This window comes from Haliotis rubra, unplaced genomic scaffold (assembly GCF_003918875.1).
Source record: "Haliotis rubra isolate DU_JTF1 unplaced genomic scaffold, ASM391887v1 Scf487, whole genome shotgun sequence".
NCBI classification, from domain to species: domain Eukaryota; kingdom Metazoa; phylum Mollusca; class Gastropoda; order Lepetellida; family Haliotidae; genus Haliotis; species Haliotis rubra.
Genome location: NW_025767176.1, coordinates 264,432 through 277,890, shown reverse-complemented (window position 1 = coordinate 277,890; position 13,459 = coordinate 264,432). Strand labels below are relative to the sequence as shown.

The window sequence follows — 13,459 nt, the reverse complement described above, 5'->3', positions numbered from 1 at the left end:
ATCTTTAACATATTTATCTTTATCGATTTTTGTATATAGATATGTATTTTTGAACAAAAAAGGGGGTAAAAACAGAAATATTGTCAAGGTGTTGAATTACGTTCAGTGATTATTCTCAGTGGCGGTAGTGTGGGTATGTTCGGTAAATCTGCATATTGTCACATTGTAGCAATCAATCTGATTGACGTGGTTGGTCTTCGCAATAAATCATCCACGTTATATCCATAAAATCAGCACGATTGCACATCACGGGAGGTTTTGCATAATGTAGCAGGATTAGCTGGCATCCGCCTCTGCATCTGCATCTTAACCCACACAGGAGACAATTGCGCAGTAATCATAATGATGAAAATAATATCCATAATAATCTATACCAGGACAATAAACGAATAATAGGCATACTTTAAATTGACCGTTTTAATATTACTACGATTGAACATTGTTGTTGTCCGCGTTTAACTTTGAGGTACAATGCACTGTCTACAAGAAGCGTCATGAGGTTCCTGTTCAGAAGCTGTTTGATCAGAAGCTGTTTGATCAGAAGCTCGTTGATCAAGGCCTTAGTAAAGTTTTCAAAACAGTTTATGGCAGACATGTGGAGGATATTTCATACTTACCGTCCATTCCATAATTACATGAAAAATGCTGAAAGTATATGTGTTTATGAATCACTAGTCTGTCGTACAGACCCTGAAGTAAATATATCCAAGAAAGCCCACGCAAGTCTAGAAAATGTGGCAAGTCTAGATTTCCTCAGCTTCAGGCTGAAAATGAAGAAAGTCTCAGGGTTCCTTTTCATTATTTTTTTTTTTTTTACTATGAACTTTTTTTCAGTAAAATATGTTCATTTCAGAGACTAGTTGCTAGTCTAATGAATCACTACCACATATGGATGTAAGAAAAAACGGATCAATATTTGGCAGTGATTCATAAATACATAAAACTTAAGCAGAGTTTTCATATAATTATGCAATGGATTTTGACTCATTTATTTCAAAGAGCCTTAGAATCTAAATGATGAATGACTCAGCGTGTGTGTGTTGTAAGCCATTACGATTAGAATTAACACAATTTGTTACAGCCTGAAATGTGACACAAAATTCAGAACCAATTTTCTTCAGTAGTTCTCTACTCTCACAATGAACAGTGGTAGATATTTGTTCAAGCGATGTACTCCTAGTTTCGATTCCCTATGTGGGTACAATGTTTGAAGCCCTCTATTTGTGTTCCGACCCGTTCTTATACTGAATGTTGCCTACAAAATTCATAATGAGCAAAAGGAAAATGTGCGAAACGATTGTTGTATGCTCCAGAAAGTTTTCTGATATAGCTAACGAATGTTGATGAGATTAATCGTGTCTTAACGTGTGAAACAAATGGTTCATATCATGAAAACGGACACATCCTTCGACGTAGGTTTGACCAGCCAGGTTCACGAGCGGTAACAACTGCATCTATATTCTGTACACAGTATTCTGTCAAATCTGCACTGTTGTCATAGTTCGTTTCCTATAGTAAAACATATAACATTGTAACGCCTCATGGAAAGTGGAATTAACAGGACCTTGTACAACCAGTGTGAGTGAGTGCGACAAACTCACTGTGCGCGAATAACAGTTTAACAAGAATCCCGGAAATCGATTGTAAATCGAAATTGGTTATATCACATGTTCATCCGATATTCTACAGAAGCGGTATTCCTCCTGCCTATCTAATTACTGAAGTCATTATGTATTCCTTTTGATTATTAAGCGATAATGTTTCTGCATCCGGGTAACCAGGCGGATCGGTTGTCAAGGGATCAAATAACGTCATACATTCATTCATGACGTGACTGCATTCAAGAATCACGGCAAATCTGTCTCAGGGCTATTTGAATAATTTGAAGAATACGTATAACATTTATGTACAATGTCGAAAACAAATATGAGAAGGCAATCAAAGTTTGAATACATAAACTGTATATTTAAACATTCAATGGCTACACAGTTTTTCAGTCAAAATTGGCAAGATACCAGGAAAGGTGTTCATCAACTCCTCACATATTTTATCAGCGCCAGAGAAAAACCAATCTTGATTATTCACCGAAACCGATTACAGATGGCGTAAGGTAAAATAGCGGTAAAAATACGTATATAAATAGATCAGTGAAATTCAATGATGACACCAGGTGTTTTAAGACTACGTCACCAAGAAATGAAAGTCTGTGTTCATTAATATTCTAATAACATTTCAGTATTAAAGTCAGGTGTAAGTGGAACTCGGGAGGAAATTAAGCATTTCGCAAGTGTCGTATATGGGAGCGATTTACATAAGACATTGCAAAACGTCCACGACAAAACCCCTGTAGTCCGAACCTCGAAAACCCGTAAACCTTCGTTATCCGGCTTTTGATTTTTGGACCGTGTAACTTCAAAACTTTAAAGTCAGGATCATCTTCCATGACAAATTTCAATGGAGAGTAAAATGTGAAATAGTGGTGAAAATTGTAGTAATGGATTACTGAAAATCAGGCTTTAGCAAGGTTTTGGCAGGAGGATTAAGTGTGTCCTGTTATACTGGTAAACGCCGCTATTCACAATTTCCATTAAAACAAAGTGCTTGTTGCTTTATAACTGATAGAGCAGGGTACTCTCACCTTTTCGTAAACGCCCGGTATTATCACAATGTTATAGTGATTTATAAAACAGGTTCATGATAAAGATTGTACATGTATATAATTGAATGTATAATTGACTGCTTTGGGAGGGATTTCGCATGTCTATGGAAAGTGATTTCTCGCATGTATGTATTTAGTGTTCTGGCTTTTATCTGACAAGCATAATTTGACAAATCATTAATAATAAAATCATAATAACTTATAAAAATAGCTATGAATTTATAGTGGCTATAAACATTGGAATTCTAATTTGGTTAAATAATGTTTTTTTATCACTAGCTTTCTACCGGTTCGTGTCTTTCATATGTTGCTTGTATATTTAACCAATATTATTTACGGTAGAAGTGGTAGTTACATATATTCGGTATTATTCTTTTGGGTCCAATGTGAGGTTAAATCAAAATTGCTCCATGTAAACATCTAAGTATAGTGATCATTCACATTCATCAAATTTTAAATTATTAAAAAATAATCAATTTAAATTTTATTATTATCATCGCTTTATTATCTATTGTCATGATATGCGCACACAATATCCTATAAATGAACCACCATAATATAACGAAATGTAGTAGACGACCTCGCAAGGGTGTCACCTGTTCCTGATCCATTTGATTATTTTAAATGGAATATAAATCACTATAAATCACGTAAATAATTATAATTTGGTGATTTATGTCTTCTCCAAGTAACGTTTATACCAATGATGGGTGTGATCGAAAGGCGCGGGGTATTGGGTGAGATTGAAATACTGACGGTAATATTATGGTTAGGAAATACACGCTAGTGCTGTTACAATATCTCTAGCTTACCAGGGATTGAAAATAATGACTTTGCTTCTTGAACGAATTTGATGTATTTAGAAGTAAAACTACCTAATCAATACCATAAACTTTATTACAGGGAATAAAAAAACAAGTTTCAAAAACAATTGTTCACATCATGCATTGGGTCATTTGACGTTATCCGTGAATGTTAATAACTCTTCATGTATCTTTGTCGGTTTCAACAATAGTCAAATTTAGCCATACACATAAACACCGTTCGGTAATTGAGTTTTTTTCGTAAACTTTAGATTCCAACATTTTACAAGTATTAAATGTACATCAAGTTTGAGCTATCAAACTTTCAACTTAGTAACCCATAATGTGTCGCAAAATGCATCGATTTTTCATTTTTAGCATCTTGTCACATTAAGCATCAGTTTTGAAAGAGGAAAAAGCTACTTTATACCTAATGCTAGTTTATGTCCAAACGTTGTCATGACGAAAGTAATAATAATTTTCGCCCTACCTGACGAATCCTGTCGCTCTGCCTCTCAAGTTAATGCGGACCGTGTACTAAACACTGAGAACTATATAGCCTTCAGCGTAATGCACAATGACTTGTGGCAAAACAAGGGGAAGTGAGCGTTTCCTTACTCGATTTACACTTCAAATGCACACTCAATACATCTAACAAAGCGTGAAACTTAATATTGAAAGCATAGAGACTTAACTCCTGGCCTAAAGGGATATGATTTTACGCCAGTGCGTCCGCAGTCGTGCGACAAACAATTGCAACAGGGCACATTCTTAATTTCACATTGAACCAGGATCACTGGTGTTGACATGGTACAAACGGCGTGGGACTTCTCCCAGGTCCGCAAGTGATAGAGGCTGTAGAAGAGGTCCACGTGGGATGAATTTACAACTGTGGAGAGGCAATTACTGACCAAAACACACAATCACACCCAGACGGTGGCCACAATGTATCGATATTGGCCAGCCAGAAATGTAGGTGGAGAAAATACTGTTTAAGAAGGGTTGTGATAATATTATTCCCATTGCAGTTAGAAATATATGGTATTGTTGCATTGGTTGTCGAATACATGTTGACCTATCTTAGTGGGAGGGACGTTTAGAAGGTATTGATTGTCTATTGATTTCTTCTCTAAGGTTAACGTCTAAGATTGGCATATGCGATAAGCTATGGGCTGTATTCAGCAAACTATGTTTTGTTTAAGCTAGGTTAGTCTAATAAAAATGTTACTTTGGCAACGCTTTCGCAATATGTGAAGTACAAAATGCATGCTTCGTCACGATATGGCTGCGATATTGCCGATGTGACGTTAAATATTTACTCACTCACTCACAAAATGCATGCACCTATAGCACGTATACATACCGAGACAAACATCAGTTTAAATTGTCACTTGTAACACGACACTATAAGATGTTTCAATGCAATCTATTTTCGCTATGCTTCTTTTGAAGCAGGAACATCAAACGTTTGGACAAATTTCGTAGGTACTTAAGTGTAGGCCTTGTATTCGTATCGAGATAAACCATCACAGACTCTTTTAACTAGAATATTCATTACAAAGGCAAAACATCCATCGACACCAGGGTGATTCCTTAGATCTAAATCGCTCTTCTAAATCGCTTTTTTCTTATAAAATCTAGTTGTGAAAAGCGCGTATTACTCATAAAAAGTGTTTGACTATTTGTCTTTTACGCCCACAGGAATCTGTTTCGGTAATCTGATTATTCTCTCGCGTTGCAGTTTTATGACTACGTGTAAATAAATGATTTGGTCATTGTCACTCCCCACTGGACATGTAAACAATGAAGGAAAAGAACATATTAGATAAAATGGCATCGTGCTACTCTGCTCTCTCTTGATGAATGCTTAACTCTCTTCGCGGTTAGACTGCCAGATCTTTAACGTAGCTCATGTCCTCAAAAGAATTATTCGTTAATTTCACTACATTCCTGTAATGACAATGAACTCTGCCTTGGAGTATAGGTGAGAGCAGTTGTTCAAGGTGGTCAAAGTGTGACTCGGTGGCAGTGCTGGTACGTATACGTGGTTGTGCCTTGAATGAGTGCGTATTACTATTATCAACTCATCCAGGTCTGATTTTTGTGTTTGGAGGATCAACATGGGTTTACCTGTTCCAAGCCTAAACAAATCAACATTTGAGGATCCATATTGGTCGACCTGTTCCAGGCCTAAACAAACCAACATTTAGAAGATCCAGATTGGTTTACCTGTTCCAGGCCTAAACAATCCAGCATTTAGAGGATCCATATTGGTAAACCTGTTCCAGGCCTAAACAAACCAACATTTAGAGGATCCACACTGGTTTACCTGTTCCAGGCCTAAACAAATCATCATTTGGTGGATCAACATTGGTCGACCTGTTCCAGGCCTAAGCAAACCAACATTTAGGGGATCCACATTGGTCGACCTGTTCCAGGCCTAAACAAACCAGCATTTAGAGGATCCATATTGGTTTACCTGTTCGAGGCCTAAACAAACCAGCATTTAGAGGATCCACATTGGTCGACCTGTTCCAGGCCTAAACAAATCAACATTTAGGGGATCCACACTGGTTTACCTGTTCCAGGCCTAAACAAACCAACATTTAGAGGATCCACACTGGTTTACCTGTTCCAGGCCTAAACAAACCAACATTTAGAGGATCAACACGGGTTTACCTGTTCCAGGCCTAAATAAAACAAACCATCATTTGGAGGATCCAGATTGGTTTACCTGTTCCAGGCTTAAACAAATAACCATTTAGAGGATCAACATCGGTTTACCTGTTCCAGGCCTAAACAAACCAACATTTAGAGGATCCACACTGGTTTACCTGTTCCAGGCCTAAACAAACCAGCATTTGGGGATCCATATTGGTCGACCTGTTCCAGGCCTAAACAAACCAACATTTAGGGGATCCACACTGGTTTACCTGTTCCAGGCCTAAACAAACCAACATTTAGAGGATCAACACGGGTTTACCTGTTCCAGGCCTAAACAAACCAACATTTAGAGGATCAACACGGGTTTACCTGTTCCAGGCCTAAACAAACCAACCATAATTTGGAGGATCCACATTGGTTTACCTGTTCCAGGCTTAAACAAATAAACATTTAGAGGATCAACATCTGGTTTACCTGTTCCAGGCCTAAACAAATCAACATTTAGAGGATCCACACTGGTTTACCTGTTCCACGCCTAAACAAACCAACATTTGGTGGATCCATATTGGTCGACCTGTTCCAAGCCTAAACAAATCAACATTTGGAGGATCCATATTGGTTTACCTGTTCCAGGCCTAAACAAACCAACATTTTAGAGGATCCACACTGGTTTACCTGTTCCAAGCCTAAACAAACCAACATTTAGAGGATCAACACTGGTCGACCTGTTCCAGGCCTAAACAAACCAACATTTAGAGGATCCACACTGGTTTACCTGTTCCAAGCCTAAACAAATCAACATTTGGTGGATCCATATTGGTCGACCTGTTCCAAGCCTAAACAAATCAACATTTGGAGGATCCATATTGGTTGACCTGTTCCAGGCCTAAACAAACCAACATCAACGTCAAGCTATGACGTCATTCACGTCAAGCTATGACGTCATTCTATCGTTTACATGTCACAGTATTGTTGACTTAAGAAATACACTTCGCTCTACCACCATGTATAGTGTAATAAAACACACTTTTGCCCTGAACTATTATAGTTAAAGCACGAGGACGCTTGCGTCCGAGTGCTTTAACGTTATAATAGTTCAGGGCGAAAGTGTGTTTTATTGCACTATACATGGTGGTAGGGCGAAGTGTATTTCTTTTCTAAGATGCCAAATTTAATACTTTCTAAAGATAATTACGATTAATTTAAGGCAGAAAACAAACGACGGTGTCGGTGACCTAAATTAAGAATCCTCGCACAGGGCTAACTGGCGCGCTGTTCTATTGATGTGTCTGCCCCCTACGTTAAGACGAACGTTACCAAAAAAAACAAACGATAACAGTTTGATGACGGTTTATGTTCGGATTAAATATCTTCTCTGAATTATTTTAATTACATCTGTCATTAACGTAAACCATATGGGGCAAAATGAACGTTGCATTTCTACTACCAGCGTAAGTTTAGATCAGTACATCCAGAGGAAGTTGAGTAGTCAAGCGACATTCCACAATTGCATTGTGGGAATGTAAACATTACGATCGTTACCGTGTCGCTGAAAACTTGTGAGTCGAAATGACACATTTTAACCGTCGTAAAACATAAACGTATTGTTTCCACCAGTGATGTTAGCTGCGTGAAGCAACAGCAAACCAAGAAACTGGATGCAACGGTGTAGTTTACTGTAGGAGGCCGTACGAGGCGATGACAACTGACATGCATCGTGACGTCGCTTACATTGTGACGTAATGTAAAATGGTTCGATTACGAGGGGGCACACTAGAATGGCACAGTGACGGGAAAACGTCATTCAATTGTTACGTCATCAAAAAACTATACCTTTATTGTCTGATAATGTAATTTTTTTTCGATTGTTCTAACCGCTAGGCATCTTAGAAATAACGTTATTGGTTTGTAGTGAAAATACAATTACTTTTCTTGACTAAATGGACATGTTTTGGATTTTAGAAGCTTATTTTCGGTAATTACTTTATACGTAAATATTTAACGATGATCGAAAAATTTCAATACTATATAAAAACAGAATTTAATCAAAAAGCGTAGTATACTGAAAAAACACTGTATACTCTTTTTGTGTGTTTTTTAGCTACTCGCGATTCACTAACCAGGCAGATAACAGCTGTAAATAAATCACGAGACAATAGCTTTGGATCAAATATCATGCAATAATTGTATCAGCTCAGATGTCAGTCATGAATAGTCTTTAGATCGTCTATCACAGCTCATATGGAAGCTGCCAGCTCTCATATAACTCTACAATAGTCTTCAGGAAAGCCATCAGATTTTGATGTGGCCAGTTTGTGTATCAGTATCAAGTTCTAAGGGTATACAACTTGAGTGAAATGATGCTGTTTGAGCATTTCACATTTAGTTTGATAACTTTGACATATTATCCACATCTTTATTTGCAAAGATATATACAGAGATGGATTTGTTTGCATATGTCAATATGGAGATTTCAGATTTCATAAATGTTATATGTGCGCTAATACTAACATATAACATTATCTCGTTAGCCCGAAGTCCCGGTTTCTCAGAAGTGGACCAGTGAAGATCCTGAGTAGTTCTGATCTTCAGCAACCCATGTAGAAAGAGGCCACTGAGATCAGAGAGTCAGGCTCGCTGACTTGGCGGACTCATGTCATCCTTTCCCGATTGCGTCGATCGATGACCATGATGACAATCACTGGATTATCTGATTGCTTACAAACTGTCGTCATACATGCATCTAAACAGTTGACAAAGAAACACACTAACTGCAGTGACATTATTGGAATATTTCTAACGAACGTTAAACCATACTTATTCCTTTATGTCTTAAAATTTCTAATTACGCTAGGTCGAGGTGACCTGGGTATTTGAGAACAATGTTTCTTTTCGTTAAATTAAAATACAAACATGAACATATCACTGAAACATTAGATCCATTACAGGGATACACAAAATACCTGTCTCGCTTGTTATGATATTCTGAAACTACAGCCATCGACAACCTGATTTTCAGGGATCCGGTGTATTCCTTTCACTATGTTGCCTTTTACGAACGATGGAATCATATTCGTCGGATAACCATGGTAATTCTTTGTCGTTTACGTTACCAGGCACAGAAAAAATAAAGAAGTAGTATTTCATAAACCAAATGTCTTCGACATTATAACAATTACTCTCAGATATATACATCTCAGTGATATATATCTGTTTCGTGCTGTATCTCCACTTCATTCAAATATAAATGAAACTGAGTGAGTGAGTTTAGTTTTACGCCACACCCAGCAATATTCCAGCTATATGGCGGCGGTCTGTAAATAATCGAGTCTGGACCAGTCAGTCCAGTGATCAACAGCATGATCTGCGCAATTGGGAACCGATGACATGTGTCAACCAAGTCAGCGAGTCTTACCACCCGATCCTGTTTGTCGCCTCTTACGACAAGCAATGGGTTACTGAAGATCAATATTCTAACCCGGACCTTCACGGGTTAAATGAAACTGAATGATCCCAAGCCAAATGGCAAAACTATGTACCAATTATAACCGTAGTTTTACTCAGGGAAGACATCAAGTGTTCACGAAAGAAGATTTCCCATATGGTTATTGCCTTCTGCTACCAACGGCCGGTGTGGGAGTTCTATTTCATACGCTCAGGACAATCCAACAAATGGAGGCTAAGATTGTGTTTCGCGTGGACACAAATAACCCACGATACTGGGGCAACGTTCTGATTGGAGGAAGCGAGCGCTGTGGCAGACATCCTGAACATGCTGGCACTGACGTGGGCTAACACCCTGACATCTGAAATCGTGATGAACAATGATCTCAGTGTAATATCTAAGGACATGAAATATTTCTCATGAGGTTGTCAAAGATGAGATTTAATCCTTTTGACCTGCACCTCTGTTCATGGAAAGTGTAACTTAATTAAGATTAGGATAAAAAGAGGTTCATTGTAACATTATTTCATACAGATCCATAAGGTTAAATAAACAGTACCTCTCATCACTGTGATATTTTCTAAATGTAAGGTTGTCTTGGGACTTCATTGTAGTCCTTCTGAGGTATTGATTACTATCATTGCAATCAGTACTACTCGTGTGTTGACTATGCAAATGATCACATCCATTGTGTGCGTAGAGGCAACAGCAGTACTCCTCAATGCTCACAAGTGATGCATACAGATACAACATACGGTAAATTCAGGATTTAACACTATGCCCGCGATAGCGAAAGCGCGTTGCATGTGACAGCGCCGAGAGTCCTATCTCAGTTATGTTATGCATTCAATGACGGAAAATGAGAGAAGCTTCGAAAACGAAACACGTATTTATTATCACAGGGATTGATACCTACCTTACCTTAAAGAAAGACATGTATAACGAAAGAATGTCTGTTTGTCTTCGCTGGTAATGTGTTTCTTGAAGAATTTTCGTTTTGGTTTGATCTGTTTTTACTGTCTATACTGTTCATATTTCTTGACTTTAACTGCAAAGCGAGATCTGGCAATCGATATATGAGCATTGCTTCCTTTCAAATGTTTAAAGTGACGCATGCACCATCCAACGTGTCTGACTTCCGACATGCGGAAATACTAACGAGCATATTGTGGCGGTGCCTGCGCGTTTGGTAGATTTGTATATAATTAGTAGAGTTTCGAAGGCAATAGGCGGTGCAAGTCTACTAATGACTCTGATGAACGGTATGCATCTAAGGAATTAGGCACATCTGGTGAAAACCTATACATCAGATGGTAATGTATACAGCTATTCATACACTGTGACGTGAGACTTGTAAATATCTAAAATCTAGTCTCTGAAATGACACTCTCGACGAAGTCTAGTCTCTGAAATGAAAATATATTATAAGATTTTCGAAACTTAAATATTCTTTTAATGCACAATAGAAAGGGGTTCAGAGAATCTCCTTACCTTTCTAACATTACGATTCATAAATGCAAAATGATTAAAGATACTTTTGTGGCAATATTTGGATGTATGTAGTGATACGGTGGATAACAAACAACCCAGAGGAAATCTTCATTATCAGAACGTTACTTCATTATAAGAAGTCTTGACTTATAAAAGAATAGCATATATTTACTTGCTTTGGATTAGTTTAGTTGTGGTTATTTAACAGTCCGCGAAGTCAATTAATACGCGCATCCATCTCTTTACTACCTCTTCCACCAATCGGAATATATAATAAAAAACCTACTTATGTCCTGTTTGTTTGTTTGTTTATATTTGCAGCAGGGAAACAAGCCCATGGTTTTACATCCAGTCACCGCCGGGATATTTGGCTAGAATTTGTCATCGCTACCCGTGCTTGCCTACGAGACTTAATGCATCGGAAGGGGGGCTCATTGACTAGGTTTATGTTGTATCAGCGCGCCCCCACAGTGCGTATCGATGTTCACACTATCAGTCACTGGTTCGTCTTGTCTAGATTGGATTATTTATAGCCGTCGTTATATGGGTGGCATTATATTTCTGGGTGGCATTAAAGAGCAACTAAAGTAAGAAAAGCCGTTTCACACGTGCATTTTAAATCCAGATTTGTTTATGCTTAGCTCTATTCCTTGATTCATCCAAATAAAGTCCATTGCTTTGTTAGCTCAATACTTGTGCTTATGTAACTGTCACAATTTCGGTGACCGATTTTATCGTTACTCCTCTTTAAAACTTGGTCACTACTGCGAGGGAAAAATGCCAGTTCGTTGGACATGACCAGCTTGGCAAGACACCACTGACCCTCTGAGTACGGTAGGCGTAATTTAATAACATACTTTTAATCAAATCTAATTAAATACAAATGTCACACGTTCTGACATTTTGTGAACAGAGATGTGTGCAGATTATAGAAAAAAGTCCTCGGTATAAATATCCTTGGTAAAAAAAGTACCGGTAAAAACGTCCTTGGTAAAAAAAGTCCTTTTGTAGTAAAAAATGATTTATTTATTAATTTGACAAGATTGACATCAAAGATTTTTAAAAACATGAAGAAATCCCATATAATGACAAATTAAAATTTTAAATTGATGCTTTATCTGAAAAAACATAATGTGCTCACGGATTAAATATCGTTTTAGGACTTTTTTACCGGAACTATTTTACCGAGGATTTTTTTACCGAACAATTTTACTGTTCGTTTGTATTTTTGGCGCTATTGCACCATGTAAGCACGGTGAGTAATGTGCTTAAAGATACATTCGAACTAATATATTATGAGTGTACCATACAACAGTCTTCGTGATTGGGCTCAGAACCTTGCATCTACCCACCACAGACCCGTGAAGATCCGAGTTAAAATTGATCTTCAGCAACTCATGCTTGTCGTAAGAGGCAACTAACGGGATCGGGTGGTCAGGTTCGCTGACACACGTTATTGTATCCAAATTGCGTAGATCGATGTTCGTAACATTGATCACTGGATTGTCTGGTCCAGGCTCAATTATTTACAGACCGCTGCAATATAACTGGAATATTGATGAGTGCGGCGTTAAACAACAAACCTACCTACCCACCGAACTTATGCTTTCCCAAGTGTCGTCTTCATCGAATTGTTGTTTATGCGGAGCACATATGTTATTATATATTCAAAACCAGTGTGAAAATGCAAGTAAAGCGCCGCACTCGGCAATATTCCCGGTACATCATTGACAAACAAGGACGTTTGGCATCACAAAATATTAACACCCACACGTACATCATCCACTATGACGTCATTGTACTTTACGTCAACAAAACATCTCTGGGTCATAAGCGCTTAGCGTTCTGAACGGTTACTTCCTTTTCATGATAGGATGATATTTTCTATAAACCGGCATAAAATTTCCTGGAATAGATAGATTGTGTGTTTTTATGTCTTCTTGCTAAAGGAATTATGGCTCCTCGATTTCTAATAACAAGAATTCCTTTATAACCAGTTTATAAATTTACATTCTGTGTTTCATTTAATGCAAATATGACATGACGTCAAATGAAATGTTTCTTCGGATAACGTTTTCAGACTAAAGAGGATATGATGTATTTGTCAATCAAATAACGCAGGCACTTTTGTCATCATAAAACCCATCCCCTTTCAGTTTGTACCATGGGAATTAGCTGCAAGTCATTAAATATCCTATGGATATTCCGTCCCTTTCTGCTATGCCCTTTACCTTATATTGCAATCGTCCCCGTAGCAATCATTCCCGTGGGTTGTGTGACAGATCTCTCTATAACAATTGTCGCTGCATAATCACTTCGACAGGAAGTAGCCTTGACGACACCGAAAATGAAGCTATTATGTCTCATATAAATTAATAATTCACAATTATGCGTTCG

The 13,459-nt window shown here is 37.8% G+C and overlaps 1 protein-coding gene across 1 annotated transcript in view; it reads right to left on the bottom strand.

The window, feature by feature from the left end:
* Positions 1-3,976, bottom strand: part of LOC124291241 — a 59,289-nt gene extending 55,313 nt beyond the window's left edge. The window contains exon 1 of the mRNA XM_046728183.1: positions 3,953-3,976. The gene's annotated coding sequence lies outside the window, so the exon portion shown is untranslated. The remainder of the gene's footprint in view (positions 1-3,952) is intronic.
* Positions 3,977-13,459: the final 9,483 nt, after the last annotated feature.